At 40.1% G+C, this 13,506-nt stretch overlaps 3 pseudogenes across 3 annotated transcripts; 1 reads left to right on the forward strand and 2 right to left on the reverse strand.

Moving 5' to 3' along the window:
* Nucleotides 1–3,251: 3,251 nt before the first annotated feature.
* Nucleotides 3,252–4,997, reverse strand: AT4G03880 (annotated as a pseudogene; the record flags this gene model as incomplete). Its single annotated transcript has 1 exon — nt 3,252–4,997.
* Nucleotides 4,998–6,187: 1,190 nt separating this feature from the next.
* AT4G03885 lies at nt 6,188–9,193 on the reverse strand (annotated as a pseudogene; the record flags this gene model as incomplete). Its single annotated transcript has 1 exon — nt 6,188–9,193.
* Nucleotides 9,194–11,405: 2,212 nt separating this feature from the next.
* On the forward strand, nt 11,406–12,814 carry AT4G03890 (annotated as a pseudogene; the record flags this gene model as incomplete). Its single annotated transcript has 4 exons — nt 11,406–11,675; nt 11,906–12,122; nt 12,271–12,438; nt 12,564–12,814.
* Nucleotides 12,815–13,506: the final 692 nt, after the last annotated feature.

The raw sequence follows: 13,506 nt of genomic DNA on the forward strand, positions 1-13,506 counted from the left end.
GAATAGAAGTCATAAGGATGGATTCATTGATAAGGGCAACTCTAGGGTTCATCAGGTGGCTAACATGCGAAAGTCAAATACTCTAGACGATAGATTCAAAACCAGATCAATCCACTCTCGTGACAGAGATCCTCATAACCTCACCACTTCTTAATATCAACTCTCGTTGATGAAACATAGCAAAGCAGGCTTTAAGCAACAATCTACCAAAGTCAATAAGCAGTCTAAGAGCATCTCTAATGCCTAACTCTATATATTGCTCTATTTTAGAGAAAATATAGGTGGTTTTGGTCTATTGTATGACTCTAAAATAGAGTTAACTCTAAAATAGAGGAAAAAAGTAGAGATTGCTCTTTTCTAAACTTTTCCTCTATTTTAGAGTTAACTCTATTTTAGAGTCATACAATGGACCAAAACCACCTATATTTTCTCTAAAATAGAGGAAAATATAGAGTTGAGCATTGGAGATGCTCTAAACATCCAATCTCTTGGGGTAGAATCTACAAATCTCTTGGAATTCGTAGATCATGCATCCATTTGAACGTCTTTGGGACGTTGGATACCTAGGGTTGAATTCCCACATTAGCTAGTGAAAACCGCATAGGAACCAACGAATCCAGAAGGGATCTAACCTAATCTTACCCACCTGACTAACCTAGAGATTACCCTAATCTAATCCATCCTCAAGAACCCTAATCACTACTCAAGCAACATAATGAAGAACACAAACTCAGAAATTACTCTTAACATATCAAAATGTAGATCTAAACAAGATAAACAATTTTGCTCAAAGAACTAAATGCAAAAACAAAATAGATTAAGAGTAATTAAGGTTTCAATATTCTAAAACACAAAGAAAAACTACAGAATAAAAGCTTGATCCTTTGGACAAATCCCAAAGAACCTATTTATACTAAAATCTCGAAAACCCTAGATTCACTAGAAGACAAGAGACTTGAGGCGGTTTGGATGGATGCTCGATCTTGGGGATCGAGTAAAGAGGGTGTTGCAAAGTCTGCGCCTTTGTTTCCATGCTCTGAGTGATCAATTGGTCGAGTAGTTGCTTCTTCCTCTCCTATTCTTATGCTCAGCTGTCTAGTTGAGTGGGGAATGAGGAGGATCCAAAGACGCTTGGAACGATCAACAAGTCTTGTAGAGTAGGTTGCCCTTGATTGAGTAAGTGGTCGAGTAGAGGATCGAGTAGGGGGTCGAGTAGATTCTACTTCCTCCTCTGTAGCTGCCTAGATCGAGTAAACTGGTCGAGTAGATTGCTCTACTGCTTCCCTCCTAGTTTGATAGAGTTGAGGGTCGAGTAGATTCCTTGTAAGCTCATTCTACACCTAAAAACACACCAAAACATGCAATATGTATGCAAGATGATCCTAAATTCCTAAGTGTGCAAAATAAGCTAAATGTGATGCAAAATGATATGAAACAATGAGTGATCACTAAGCTAAATGATGATAATTACATGCCTAAAATGAGTAAAATACAGTGTTATCAACCCTCCCAAACTTATCTCTTGCCTGCCCTCAAGCAAACAAAAAATCTTAAGTTGAAGAGAGGTTTGAAGGTGGGGATTAAAAAATCGAAGCATGCATATAGAACGGGTGAGATCAATGTCCAGGTAGGTAATTCTAGGTTGCAAGGTGATAGGTCCTTACTTAAAAACTTAAGCCATACTCGTCACAATGCAACCTAACAACCGCCTTAATCTATTCAAACATTCATATCAACCTTTTTTCCTTCAACATTTATTAAGCACGAACAGTGGATCAAGCAATGCAATGATTACGAACTCATTTGGTTTCGGGCTTAGGCTAAGAGACAAAAATGGTCCCTCTAATGAATTGGTCGAGTAACAGGGGACTCTCATAGAAAAGATTGAGCTTTACCAGAATGCTAGAATGCTAAAGGTAAGAACCAACGGACACATACAAAAGGAGACTCCCATATACCCAATGATATATAGTATGATAGCTCAAAAGATGATCCCAGTCTCTTAGATGTCCTAACTCTACCCTTATTCTCATTCTTTCTCTCTTTTGGTTCAAGTTCTCAAGGGTGCTTCTTTAAAACGATTCAAGAGTCTAGCGGGTTTGGTTTTAAACTTTGGTAAACTTAAGGCTTTTCTTTTAAACTTATAGCATAGAAGGCGTTTTACCCTTTTCTTTGAATTACAATGCCTAACTCTTTTTAAGTTCCAAACCCTTTACTAGACTAACACTTTCTTTGGTATTCCCCCTTAAGAACTCTAAACTCTTACTCTCTTTTTTTATTTTCTTTTCATTCCCATTCTCTTTTCCAATCATTCCATACACAATCCCAATCCCAAATACAAGTCTCCACCTAGTCCTAGCTAACCCAAAAAGCGTGGGCTAGGTCTACATGAAAGACTACTCTTGTCGGGTCATACCTAACACGTTATACCAAGATCACTCTGGAAAAGAACTCACAATCACACACAAAATGATATTTGGCTTGAAATAAGGTTAAGTTCAGGGTAAGGGAAACTGCTCTAAAGATGAGAGCCAGCTACTTGGATTAACAAAGGGTGGTGAAGTGAATAACATAATCCAAGTATGTATATGGTAGCCATGAGTTCACAAACAATGCATAGACATGATAATTGCAAATTCAGTTCAAGTTCTATTAGATAGAGAATGGCATCAGATTAGCGAGTTTCGAATCAAAGCAGTATAGTCAAGTTGTAAATTGAAAGCGGGGTGCAGTCTTACTTCAGAGATACAATCGGTTATGCAACAGAGAACTAATAAGCTGGGCATTGAACTTACTTCATTGAATTTACATGCTCAACGGTTTGAAATCATCATTATCCCCTATGCAAATGAGCAATCCTAAATGCAAGCACTCTATATACAATTCTAAAATGAAATGCAATCTACATGACACTCTGTTTTTGTGAAATCATTTTTTAAGAAAATTTCAATTTTTATGGTTTTTTCTATGTCTTAGATGATGCAAAATTTGAAATAAGAAAAGAGAACACAATGTCAAACATGTCTTGAACCCTCCCCCAAACTTAAATTTATACAGTCCCTTGTGTAATAAAAATATGAGAAGGAATTCAAGACCAAAACAAACAACACACAAAGATAAAAAAAAATGCTATGGTATATACAATGGTTGTGGTGGTGTTACCTCAGCGGTCTGGTGAAGTAGACGGATACGAAATCGTCCATACTCTCTTGAGTATAAGCATGGACTGATGTTGAGGCGGGAGGGTTTTACTCGTCTTGTCCAGTCGAGTAGTTGGTCGAGCGTGTGGATGCTCTTCTCTGCCTACTCTTTGGCTCTCTCAACTCGGAGATCACTTCCCGAGGCTCAAATGATGAAGCTCGGGGTTGATCAATCCTGTCAGCCCTTCTTGCAGCAGAACTTGTGAAACCACTTCTTCTTACTTTGGGGGTGGGAGACGGGGGCCTTGGCTTGCTCTGGAAGGCTTTGATTTGAGCAGCCATACTCTTCAGCGACTTCTTCATGGTTCTTATCTTCTTCTTGAAACCTTTCATTGTTTTGCTGTGAAAATTCCCAAGCTCTTCAAGCACACCGAGCTTCTTGTGAACTTGAGCTATCTCATCTCCTCCTTGATCAGCATCTTCTTCATAGTGAGCTTGCTCGAATTCTTTGGTCTCTTGCTCCGGTTGTTCGCTATGTTGCTCCAATTCGACTTGTTGCTCAAACTCAACAAGATAATACTCTTGATTCTCATAGTCAGCTTGAGTATAATCTGGTTCATCTTCTCTAGCTCCTCCGATGTCGATATTCAGGGATATGGCATGAAGTTGATGTTGCGCCTTGTCTTAACTGAAGTTTGGTTCTCGCAAGGTAGGGGTAACAAAGAAGGTCCAAGCTCCGGATGGTTGAACTTGAAGATGTAGTGATCCGCCGGAGTTGTCTTGTTAAGATAATCCTTTCCCCTGAGATAATCGAGGTCGAGGAACTTGGGGAACATGTCAGGGGTTCCCAAGTGTATCCCCACAGCTCCTAGGATTGGTGTTAAGAGACCACCAACACAAAGACTTCCGCGAAGGATGGTTGCAGCATATTGTCTATAGCTCAATAGGTGGTCCAAAAGAACAATAGTCAGCGAAGTGTCTGCTCTATCACCCGCCATCTTCCTCCCATCCTTGGTCTTCCTCAGAATGAAGACCAAAGCTTGATCAATCATGCATAGCTCTTCTCCACCAACAAATCCGGTAGTCTTCTTTGGAAAAAGGGTGTTGGCGATGCATTGGTGGAGGTCTCTAATCACGGGACTTCGAATTGAATAAGTCTTGCTCCTGGCGGGCGGGTAGGGCTTTGGACCGGCGATTATTGTCCAAAGAGAGAGTAGCTCATCTTGGTCATAGTCTTGGCGGATTTCCTCTCCGCTTGGAAACCCGAAAATAGTATCAAGGTGGCTGATATCCAGGACATACTCGACACCCTTAACCTTAAAGGTAATGTAACAGAGACCTCCTCTTTCTTCTTTCTCCGAATCCTCAACATGAAAGTGGACCTTGAGGGTTGCAAGGAGTTGGCAGCGCTCCTCTTTAAATCCCCCAAATTGGCAGCTCATGAACGTTGCGAGATTGGCCAACCCTATTAAGTATTCCACATCCCCACGAATACCAATCTCTTGCATTGTTTCCTTATGAGGGTATCTAGTTCCCTCAAACTTCAATTCCATCAAGTATTGATAGTACTCGCTTGGGGTGGGCTCTCTCTTCCTTTTTGGCCGGTTTCTTCTCCCAACAGGGGCTGGTGTATCATCCCCGATGATCTCAACCTCTTCCTTAGAAACTGCTTCTTCAAAGACTGCCTCTTCTTGGTGTTCTTCCGCAGCCTCAACAATCCTCTTGCACCTAGCTACTTCTTCTCTTTGCATGGCTGAGCGATTTGAACTTTCCCATTGAATCAAGCTTGATCTTTGAGCACAGCGAGCTTGGCGAATTTGGCGCTCAGTCATGCTACCCATGTCGATCACTGAACTTCTTCGCTATCAACAAAGGATCTTCTAGCCCGAGATAAATCCTTTCTTCTTGAATCCATGGAGTTTGGTGATGAGCTTCTATAGGACAATCAGGAACAATTCTCCAAGAGGTATCAAAGTGGAAAGGATTTGGTTTTTGGTGATGGAGTTTTGAGCTTAAAAACCGATTGAATATTTGAAGATGGACTTGGGAATGATCGAGTAAGTTTGGTGAGGTATGGTGAAGGTGAGAACAGATTCTTGAGGATTGATAGGGAGAGTTTGGAATGAAACTTAATTTTGAAGCTTTATGAGAGATAGAGAATTTGCGAAAATGAAAGGATGAAAGAGAGAAGGTTTCAAAGGTGGTTTGGCGATTTCAATGGGTGGAGGAGGATGGTCTTTGGTTTCTTTTGGAAGGGATAGAAAAGTGAGTTGGAAACAACAGTGAGGGTATGGGTAATTGGTTTGTCCACCGAGTAATGAAGTGAAGGGAGACAAGTGGGCCACTCGACCTTACTCTTTGGTCGCCGAATCATTCACAATCGAGTAAAGGATCGAGCATCCCATGAAGTGCGTAATACTCGATTAGATGGTGGGGAATGTTTCACTCTTTAAAACGCTCGATCAAACGGACTAGAATAAACCTCAAGAAGTCACTCGATCAAACGGTGGGGATGATTTCTCTCATTTGGTCATTCAATCGCGCGGCTCAGAACACTCCTCCTCATTTTACTCGATCAACGGTGGAGATCATCTTTTGACTTGGTTTGAGTTTACTCGACCGTTGACTTCCTCATGGTCAATGAAATAAACCTGAAACACTTAAACAAAACATCAAAAATAACAAGGAAAATAGAAAGTTATATACATGGATAAACATGTAACTTCCTCCAAAGTGAGCTTGTTTTAAGTCACTGAGGTTGACTCTTACAGAGCTTAGTCAGAAAAAAGGTTGAAGAGAGGAACATAGAAGTCCTCATCTTCAGTGGTTGAGTCATACTCTGCATCCTCCTTGACATATGGTAGGATGAGTATTCATTTGACTTTTCTTCAAAATAAGCTTCCTTTTGATCAGCAGAGTAGTCTTCCTCTTCTGAACCAGGTTCCTCTAACCAATCCTCAATTTCAAAACTGGGGTAACTTTTAACCATTTCTTGAAGTTCCAAGATTGCATGGTTTAGTTCTTCCATCTTGTAGGTTAGCTACCCAATGGTATCTTCCTGAGCTTTGCATTCTATCCTGAGTTCCAGAAGTTCTCCAGTAATAGAGTCAAGTGTCAAATGTTCTTCCTTAGAAGAAGGTTTACTAGGCATTTTAGGCACTCTTGGAAAATAAGTCGGAATAGGGATTTCTTTCTCACTCAACAAGTCATCCTCTAAGCTTTCTTCCTCTGAATGAACTCCTTTATGATCTTCTGGTGCAAACCATTATGTTGTGAAATCATTTTTCTCTTTGATAGCTAGTGCAGTTTCCATCTTCTCTGGATCAATACCCATTGAATACTTATTAACTCCTTTTCAAAAACCCATATTTGATCTTTCAGCTTCATCACCCTTGACGATAACCCCTCTATGACTCTGCTTTGCCATTTATTTTTTTTTCTCATCTCCTGCTAGTCATCCTCTAAAGGGTCTTCAGTCTGAGCTAACCCTTCTATGGCTCTCTTCTTGAGGTCAAAATTTTTCTTTAGCTTGCTGAATTGAGAAGTGTTGTTGAATCTTGATGGGATTCGAGCTTCTGTTTCTTCATCAACATCCATGCCTTGGATCCCAAAATTCCGACCTCTTGTTGTTGATGTCCCTGAAGCTTTGCTGATGTCAAATTTCATCTTGATGCCTTTTTCAAGGTTCAGGATGATCTTTCCATTATTGACATCTATGACTGGTCTTGTAGAGGCTAAGAATGGTCTTCCTAGTATCAGGAGATCCTTTCCCTCTTCATTTGTATCCAACACTACAAAATCTGTAGGTATCTCAACATTTCCAATTCTGACAGGAAGATCTTCTATTAAACCATGGGGGGGGGGGTCCAATAGAACCATCAACTAAGAGTAAAGCTAGGTTGCAGATCTTGTATTCCATGATCCCTAGCCTTTGAGCTGTAGAGAGAGGCATAAGGCTAACAGATGCTCCCAAATCATAGAGGTACCTATTGAATGTCAATGGTCCTAGAGACCATGAAAGAGTGAATGAACCAGGATCATCTAGCTTTTCTTGGATGACTTTTTCTTGTAAGTTTCTTGAGTGATGACACTACTAATCATCTGTTGATTTTGATCCTTCTTGAGTTTTTCTACTTTGAAAATTTTCCCAGAATGGTGAGTATCCAGCAAAGGTGTGTGCTTTATAGTCCAGATGAAATGCTGGATGGCAGGTGCAGCAATTTGAGTTGAATCCCCCCTTTCTTGAATCATACTGTCCTCAGTATTGGGAGTCTGATGACATGGTGGAGACTCATCTTCTTGTTGAATGGTTATAGCATTAGCAGTAGCATAGTCCTTAGGATTCTGAACTGCCTTTTCTGGAAGTTGTTGAGGATGTTTCGGAGCAGAGGTGGATGCAAACTAACTCTCCACATACTTGAACTTGGAATTTAGAGCTTCAAACTTGACATTTAGATCACTATAAGAACAATCTATCTTGTTGTGTAATTCAGTTATCTTCTTTTCAAAAGCCATAGCTCCAGTAGCTTGTCCTTGAATGATCTGTTGAATAAGTTGCTTAATTCAGGATCTTGTGCTGCTGGGGCTTGTTGTGGTTGTTGAGTGAACCCTGGTGTTGGATTCTGCTGTTGGTATCCTCCATTGAACTACTATTTAGGGACATAACCTTGGTTGTACTGAACAAATGGCTTAGACTGATTCTGTTGTGGTGGATACACTTGATCTTGGGGGTTAGCTACATTAGTGCTCTTCAGTTTGATCATTCCCCCCTTCTTGCATTTGGAAATGCTCTTCATCAGTGATATAGTGTATCTGCTTCTGCTGAGCCAGCAACAGTTTGTCTAGCTTTTCATTCAGGGCCTTGGTATCCTTTCTCTGTCTATCTTCAGTTTCTCTAGTTCCTCGCAGTGAGCGATCATAGTCTTCATTGTAGCACCCATCAGATTGTGCTAGATTTTCGACTTACTCCCATCCTTCTGCTACATCCTTGTTCAGGAAGTTTCTATTTGAGGCAGTGTCGAGTAGCATTTGAATCTTTGGTAACGCTCCTCTATAGAGTGTGTCAATGATGAAGCTTTCTTAAAACCGTGATGTGGGCACAGAGTGGTGTAGCTTTTAAACCTCTCCCAAGCTTCACAGAAAGTTTCATTGTTTTTCTGAGTGAAGCCTGAGATCTCGTTCCTCAATTTAGCTGTGTGAGCATTAGAGAAGAACTTGGCAAGAAAAGCTTTCTTACAATCATCCCATGAGTTGATGGAGTCTGGGGGCAGAGTCTTCTCCTAGTGGTGTGCCTTGTCTCCCAAAGAGAAGGGAAATAATCTAAGCTTAAACCCATCTTCAGTGACACCAGTGATCTTGGTGAGGCTATAAAGCCTATCAAAGCTATCAAGATTGGCCAGGGGATCTTCCATAGGCAAGCCATGAAATTTGTTTCCTTGGATCATGGAGATGAGACCAATTTTGATTTCAAAGTTGTTGTTCTGAACTAGTGGTGGCACTATCCCTTGTCTTTGGTGATGATTTCTTGGGGCATCACCAGCACCAATGTTTCTTGGTTGTTCAACATTAGGTGGGTCTTGTACATCAACTGGTCTGTTCTGTTGATCCATAACAGCTGGTCTTTGCTGATCACGGGCTGCTTTTGTTTCGGTTTCTTGTAACTCACGAGCTATTCTGTCTATCCTGTCTTTGAAAGGTAGTAGGTGTGCAGAACCTTTGGACCGGGTTTGCATGCACAAAGATTAGTACCTGTACCACAAAAACAAGCAAACGAAAAGATGAGTTAGTAACTTGAGTAATGTAAAAGAATTTGATCTTAAGTTTTTTCTTATATCTTAAATGTAACAATGCAACAATGAATTGGCAACGGCGCCAAATTGATAAGTAGATTTTTACGCCTACTTATATGCTGAAGTGTGGTTCGGTTCAATTCCCCTTAAACACTAACATGTCGATGCAGCTATAGGGGGTGTCAATCCAGTCCACGTATTCCTAGCAGTCAAGATGTGAACATAAGCAACTAAGCCACGCCAGATTATAATGATGGTGGGTTTCTAGTAACAATCCTAAATCAGGATTCAAACAACAAAATGAGAACTTAAGAGCCCTACTCGATCATTGGGTCGAGTAGAACCAACAGGTGACAAATTTAAGAACCAAAATGCAATAAAAGGTAACTCAGCAAGATGACACAAATAACAGGTAAATAAAAGTGCAATCAGGGGGTGAATACAAATAAATCTAAGAGGAATAGAAGTCCTAAGGATGGATTCATTGGTAAGGGCAACTCTAGGGTTCATCACGTGGCTAACATACGAAATTCAAATACCCTAGACGATAGATTCAAAACCAGATCAATCCACTCTCGTGACAGAGATCCTCATAACCTCACCACTTCCTAATCTCAACTCTCGATGATCAAACATAGCAAGGCAAGCTTTAAGTAACAATCTACCAAAGTCAATACGCAGTCTAAACATCCAATCTCTTGGGGTAGAATCTACAAATCTCTTGGAATTCGTAGATCATGCATCCATTTGAATGTCTTTGGGATGTTGGATACGTAGGGTCGAATTCCCACATTAGCCAGTGAAAACCGCATAGGAGCCAACGAATCCAGAAGGGATCTAACCTAATCTTAACCACCTGACTAACCTAGAGATTACCCTAATCTGATCCATCCTCAAGAACCCTAATCACTACTCAAGCAACATAATGAAGAACACAAACCCAAAAATTACTCTAAACATATCAAAATGTAGATCTAAACAAGATAAACAACTTTGCTCAAAGAACTAAATGCAAAAACGAAATAGATTAAGAGTAATTAAGGTTTCAAGATTCTAAAACACAAATAAAACTACAGAATAAAAGCTTGATCCTGTGGACAAAGCCCAAAGAACCTATTTATACTAAAATCTCGAAAACCCTAGATTCACTAGAAGACAAGAGACTTGAGGCGGTTTGGATGGATGCTCGATCTTGGGGATCGAATAAAGAGGGTGCTGCAAAGTCTGCGCCTTTGCCTACATGCTCCGAGTGATCAATTGGTCGAGTAGTTGCTTCTTCCTCTCCTGTTCTTATGCTCAGTTGTCTGGTTGGGTGGGGAATGAAGAGGATCTGAAGACGCTTTGAACGATCAACAAGTCTTGTAGAGTAGATTGCCCTTGATCGAGTAACTGGTCGGGTAGAGGATCGAGTAGGGGATCGAGTAGATTCTGTTGCCTCCCCTGTAGCTGCCTTGATCGAGTAAACTGGTCGAGTAGATTGCTCTGCTGCTTCCCTCCTGGTTTGATAGAGTTGAGGGTCGAGTAGATTCCTTGTAAGCTCTTTTTGCATCTGAAAACACACCAAAACATGCAATATGTATGCAAGATGATCCTAAATGCCTAAGTGTGCAAAATAAGCTACATGTGATGCAAAATGATATGAAAAAATGAGTGATCACTAAGCTAAATGATGATAAATACATGCCTAAAATGAGTAAAATACAGTGTTGTCATTGTTCGACACAACGATGTGAGGGTTAACCCAGACTCTCATATATATACTTGAGTAAAGACGCAACCCTTCAATATCCCCCTCGGAAGTTACGTTATAATATAACAACTGACTTTTATTATTTTGTAAATGGGCCGCTTTTAGTAAGTGGTTTTTTTTAGAGCTTTGTTTGATATTACTAGTATTTCCCCATCCGAAACTAATAATTACCCCTATAACCATGGTTCGTTTCCGAACAGGAGCACCCAAACCACCTTTACTCTTTTTTAGAAAATCAAAAAAATTAAACCCTAATATTTTGAGATATTTTCGACCGATTGTTTTTTGTACCCGTTAAGATTTTGCGATATCTCTCCCCTTCTCCTTAGAAACCAAAGAAATTAGCCTCAAACATCATTCCCAATTTAAAATCAATTAATCGATTTTGTTCTTCTTTCATTCTTGTAACCTTTAAGATATCTCAGATTAGAGATGCCGCCTAAGACCAGTGGATTGGCACGAAAAAGAAAGAGAGTACCGCCAGCTAAGAATGAGAGAGATAAGGTAATGGCTGAGGAGCAGTCACCGACTCAACCGGCGGTAATGTTGTTGCCGGCTCCGCCGGCTCGAACGACTTCGACGACGACGGTTACTACGGCTCCAACGACAGCGATAGACGCGACGGCTCCAACGATGCCTCATAAGACGTGATGCTTGAGGATGATACGTTTTATGATGCTTTAGAGAAAATTCCCAGAAGAAATTTAAAAGAATGTTCTAACTTGAATGGTGGATGAGAATGAAAGAGAAGCATGTGAAAAAGAAGAATCATTGAGTAGTAGCCGAACCGTGGGCTCTGATTCCAATTCAGAGGAGACGAATGCAAACGATGACCTCTCGTTTGCTAATCCTGTGGACGAGGAGGATGAGAGAGACGATGAAGTCATAGTGAATAAATCCCTAGAGGATGAGAGAGGCACGAACGTCATAGGGGAAAAGCTCGTGGAGGAGAGGACCGTAAACAAGGACATCCCAATGGCGAATCTCATGGATATTGTAAGTATTCCAAGTAAAATCCCTTGAATTGGGTAATAATATAATTGTGAACTGTGGAAAGTACTAGTAACAAAACTGAAATACTAGGTTGATATCTAAGAAATATTGTCGGAAGTGGGTAATACTACAATTGTGAATTGTGGAAAGGACTAGTAACATTGGAAAATACTTGCAGATTATTGAGATATACAGAATAATACTGTTAATGTGATTTCATGTAGTACTGGTAGAACAATGGTAGTAAAGATAGGCTGCGGATGGGGGTCCTTTATTTCTTAACAAGCATTATTGTCGTGCTTACTAAGACCGGGGAGAAGGGCAGTCCAGTTGATAATTTCTGTTTAAGGGCTGCAAGTGATCTGACGTTTAGTAAGACTTTTCCTTGGCGGAGGTATTCCTTTGAGTTCATGTTAAAACCGATCTCACACACATTGGATCATTTTAATGGTAGTGTCCCGAACATTCAGTCACATTAGCCTGTTCCCGGGTTCTGTATTCCACTTGAGGTAAGTTACATGTTTTATCATTGTTACAATTTCGTGTTTAATCGAAGATAACATTAAGATTTGCATATATGATTTTGTGTAGTTTTTAGCATTGGAGGCAATTCCATCACTTAGAGAACAATTCATAGAAAAAAAGGAGGGTGCATATACCGGTTGTTCAAGGATGTGCAAGGTGAATTTCAAACGGACCGAGATAAAAGGGTTTACTCTAGAGCAAATTAACAATGTCTTGGATACAACTGAGGTTAGTATTCCTAGTATTCCTACAGTTAATATCAGGATTTTATGTATTTCTAATATTCATTGTTTATTATGTCCGTAGGTCATTGAGAGTATAATAAAACAGAAGTTGAAGAAATACCTCTTTTGGCTCAAATAACAGGAGTAGAGGATGATGTTGATAAGCATGATGTTGTAGTTGATAGTTGGATGAGGCGTATTGGTGAAGGGCGTGAAATTAGATTTGAAGAGGTGTACAACGAGGATGTGCAGACCCGTACTAAAGCCCCAACTGAAGAGGAAGTTCCCGCAGTTGTTGGGCCCGGACACCTGACGCTTGTTGATTTAATGGAGAAGCTTGATAGCATCAATGACAAGTTGAATGAAGCTTTTGTAGCTCTTGCAGATATGTAGAAAAAACATGCAACGTTCGAAGATTTTATGAATGACATGAAAGCTAAGGTAAGATTGGGAGATACCGGATATACTATACCATAGTTTGTAATACCACGTAATAGGAGTGACAATTACTTAATCTGTTTTATAGATGCCTGCGAACCCACCACAGGAGAATGATGCAACATCCAAGGACAAGCCTGCTGCTCCTGTTGTGACCAAGCGAGTGACCCGTTCAAACCGTCCAAGCTCTAGTTTAATGTAAAAACTAATCCTATAACCCGGGCCTTATTTTGATTTCTTGTACTTTGAATGTGGTTTCAGATTTTGTAATAACTCGTAATACTATGTTTGGATTTATTAATGTATTAAGATTTTATATGATGGAATTATATTGAAATCCAGGAAATACCTTGTAATACTACGTTTGAGAGAAATCCGAGAAATACCTCGTGCTACCACTACAAGAAAACAGACAAACAACGACTACAGAAAGCGACAACAGATGTAGTCGTCGTTTTTGGCGACTACGTCACGTCCGTTTTACGACGCATATACGACAACATGAACATTAGTAGTCAATTAGTCGTTATTTTACGACTAAATATGTTAGTCGGCATATACTCGTATAGTAACGACTATTTAACGATTATATTATAGAAGAAAAACGTTTGTCGTTACATAGTCGCAAATGGACGACAACATTTTCC

The sequence above is a fragment of the Arabidopsis thaliana genome, chromosome 4 (assembly GCF_000001735.4).
Source record: "Arabidopsis thaliana chromosome 4, partial sequence".
Classification (NCBI taxonomy): Eukaryota; Viridiplantae; Streptophyta; class Magnoliopsida; order Brassicales; family Brassicaceae; genus Arabidopsis; species Arabidopsis thaliana.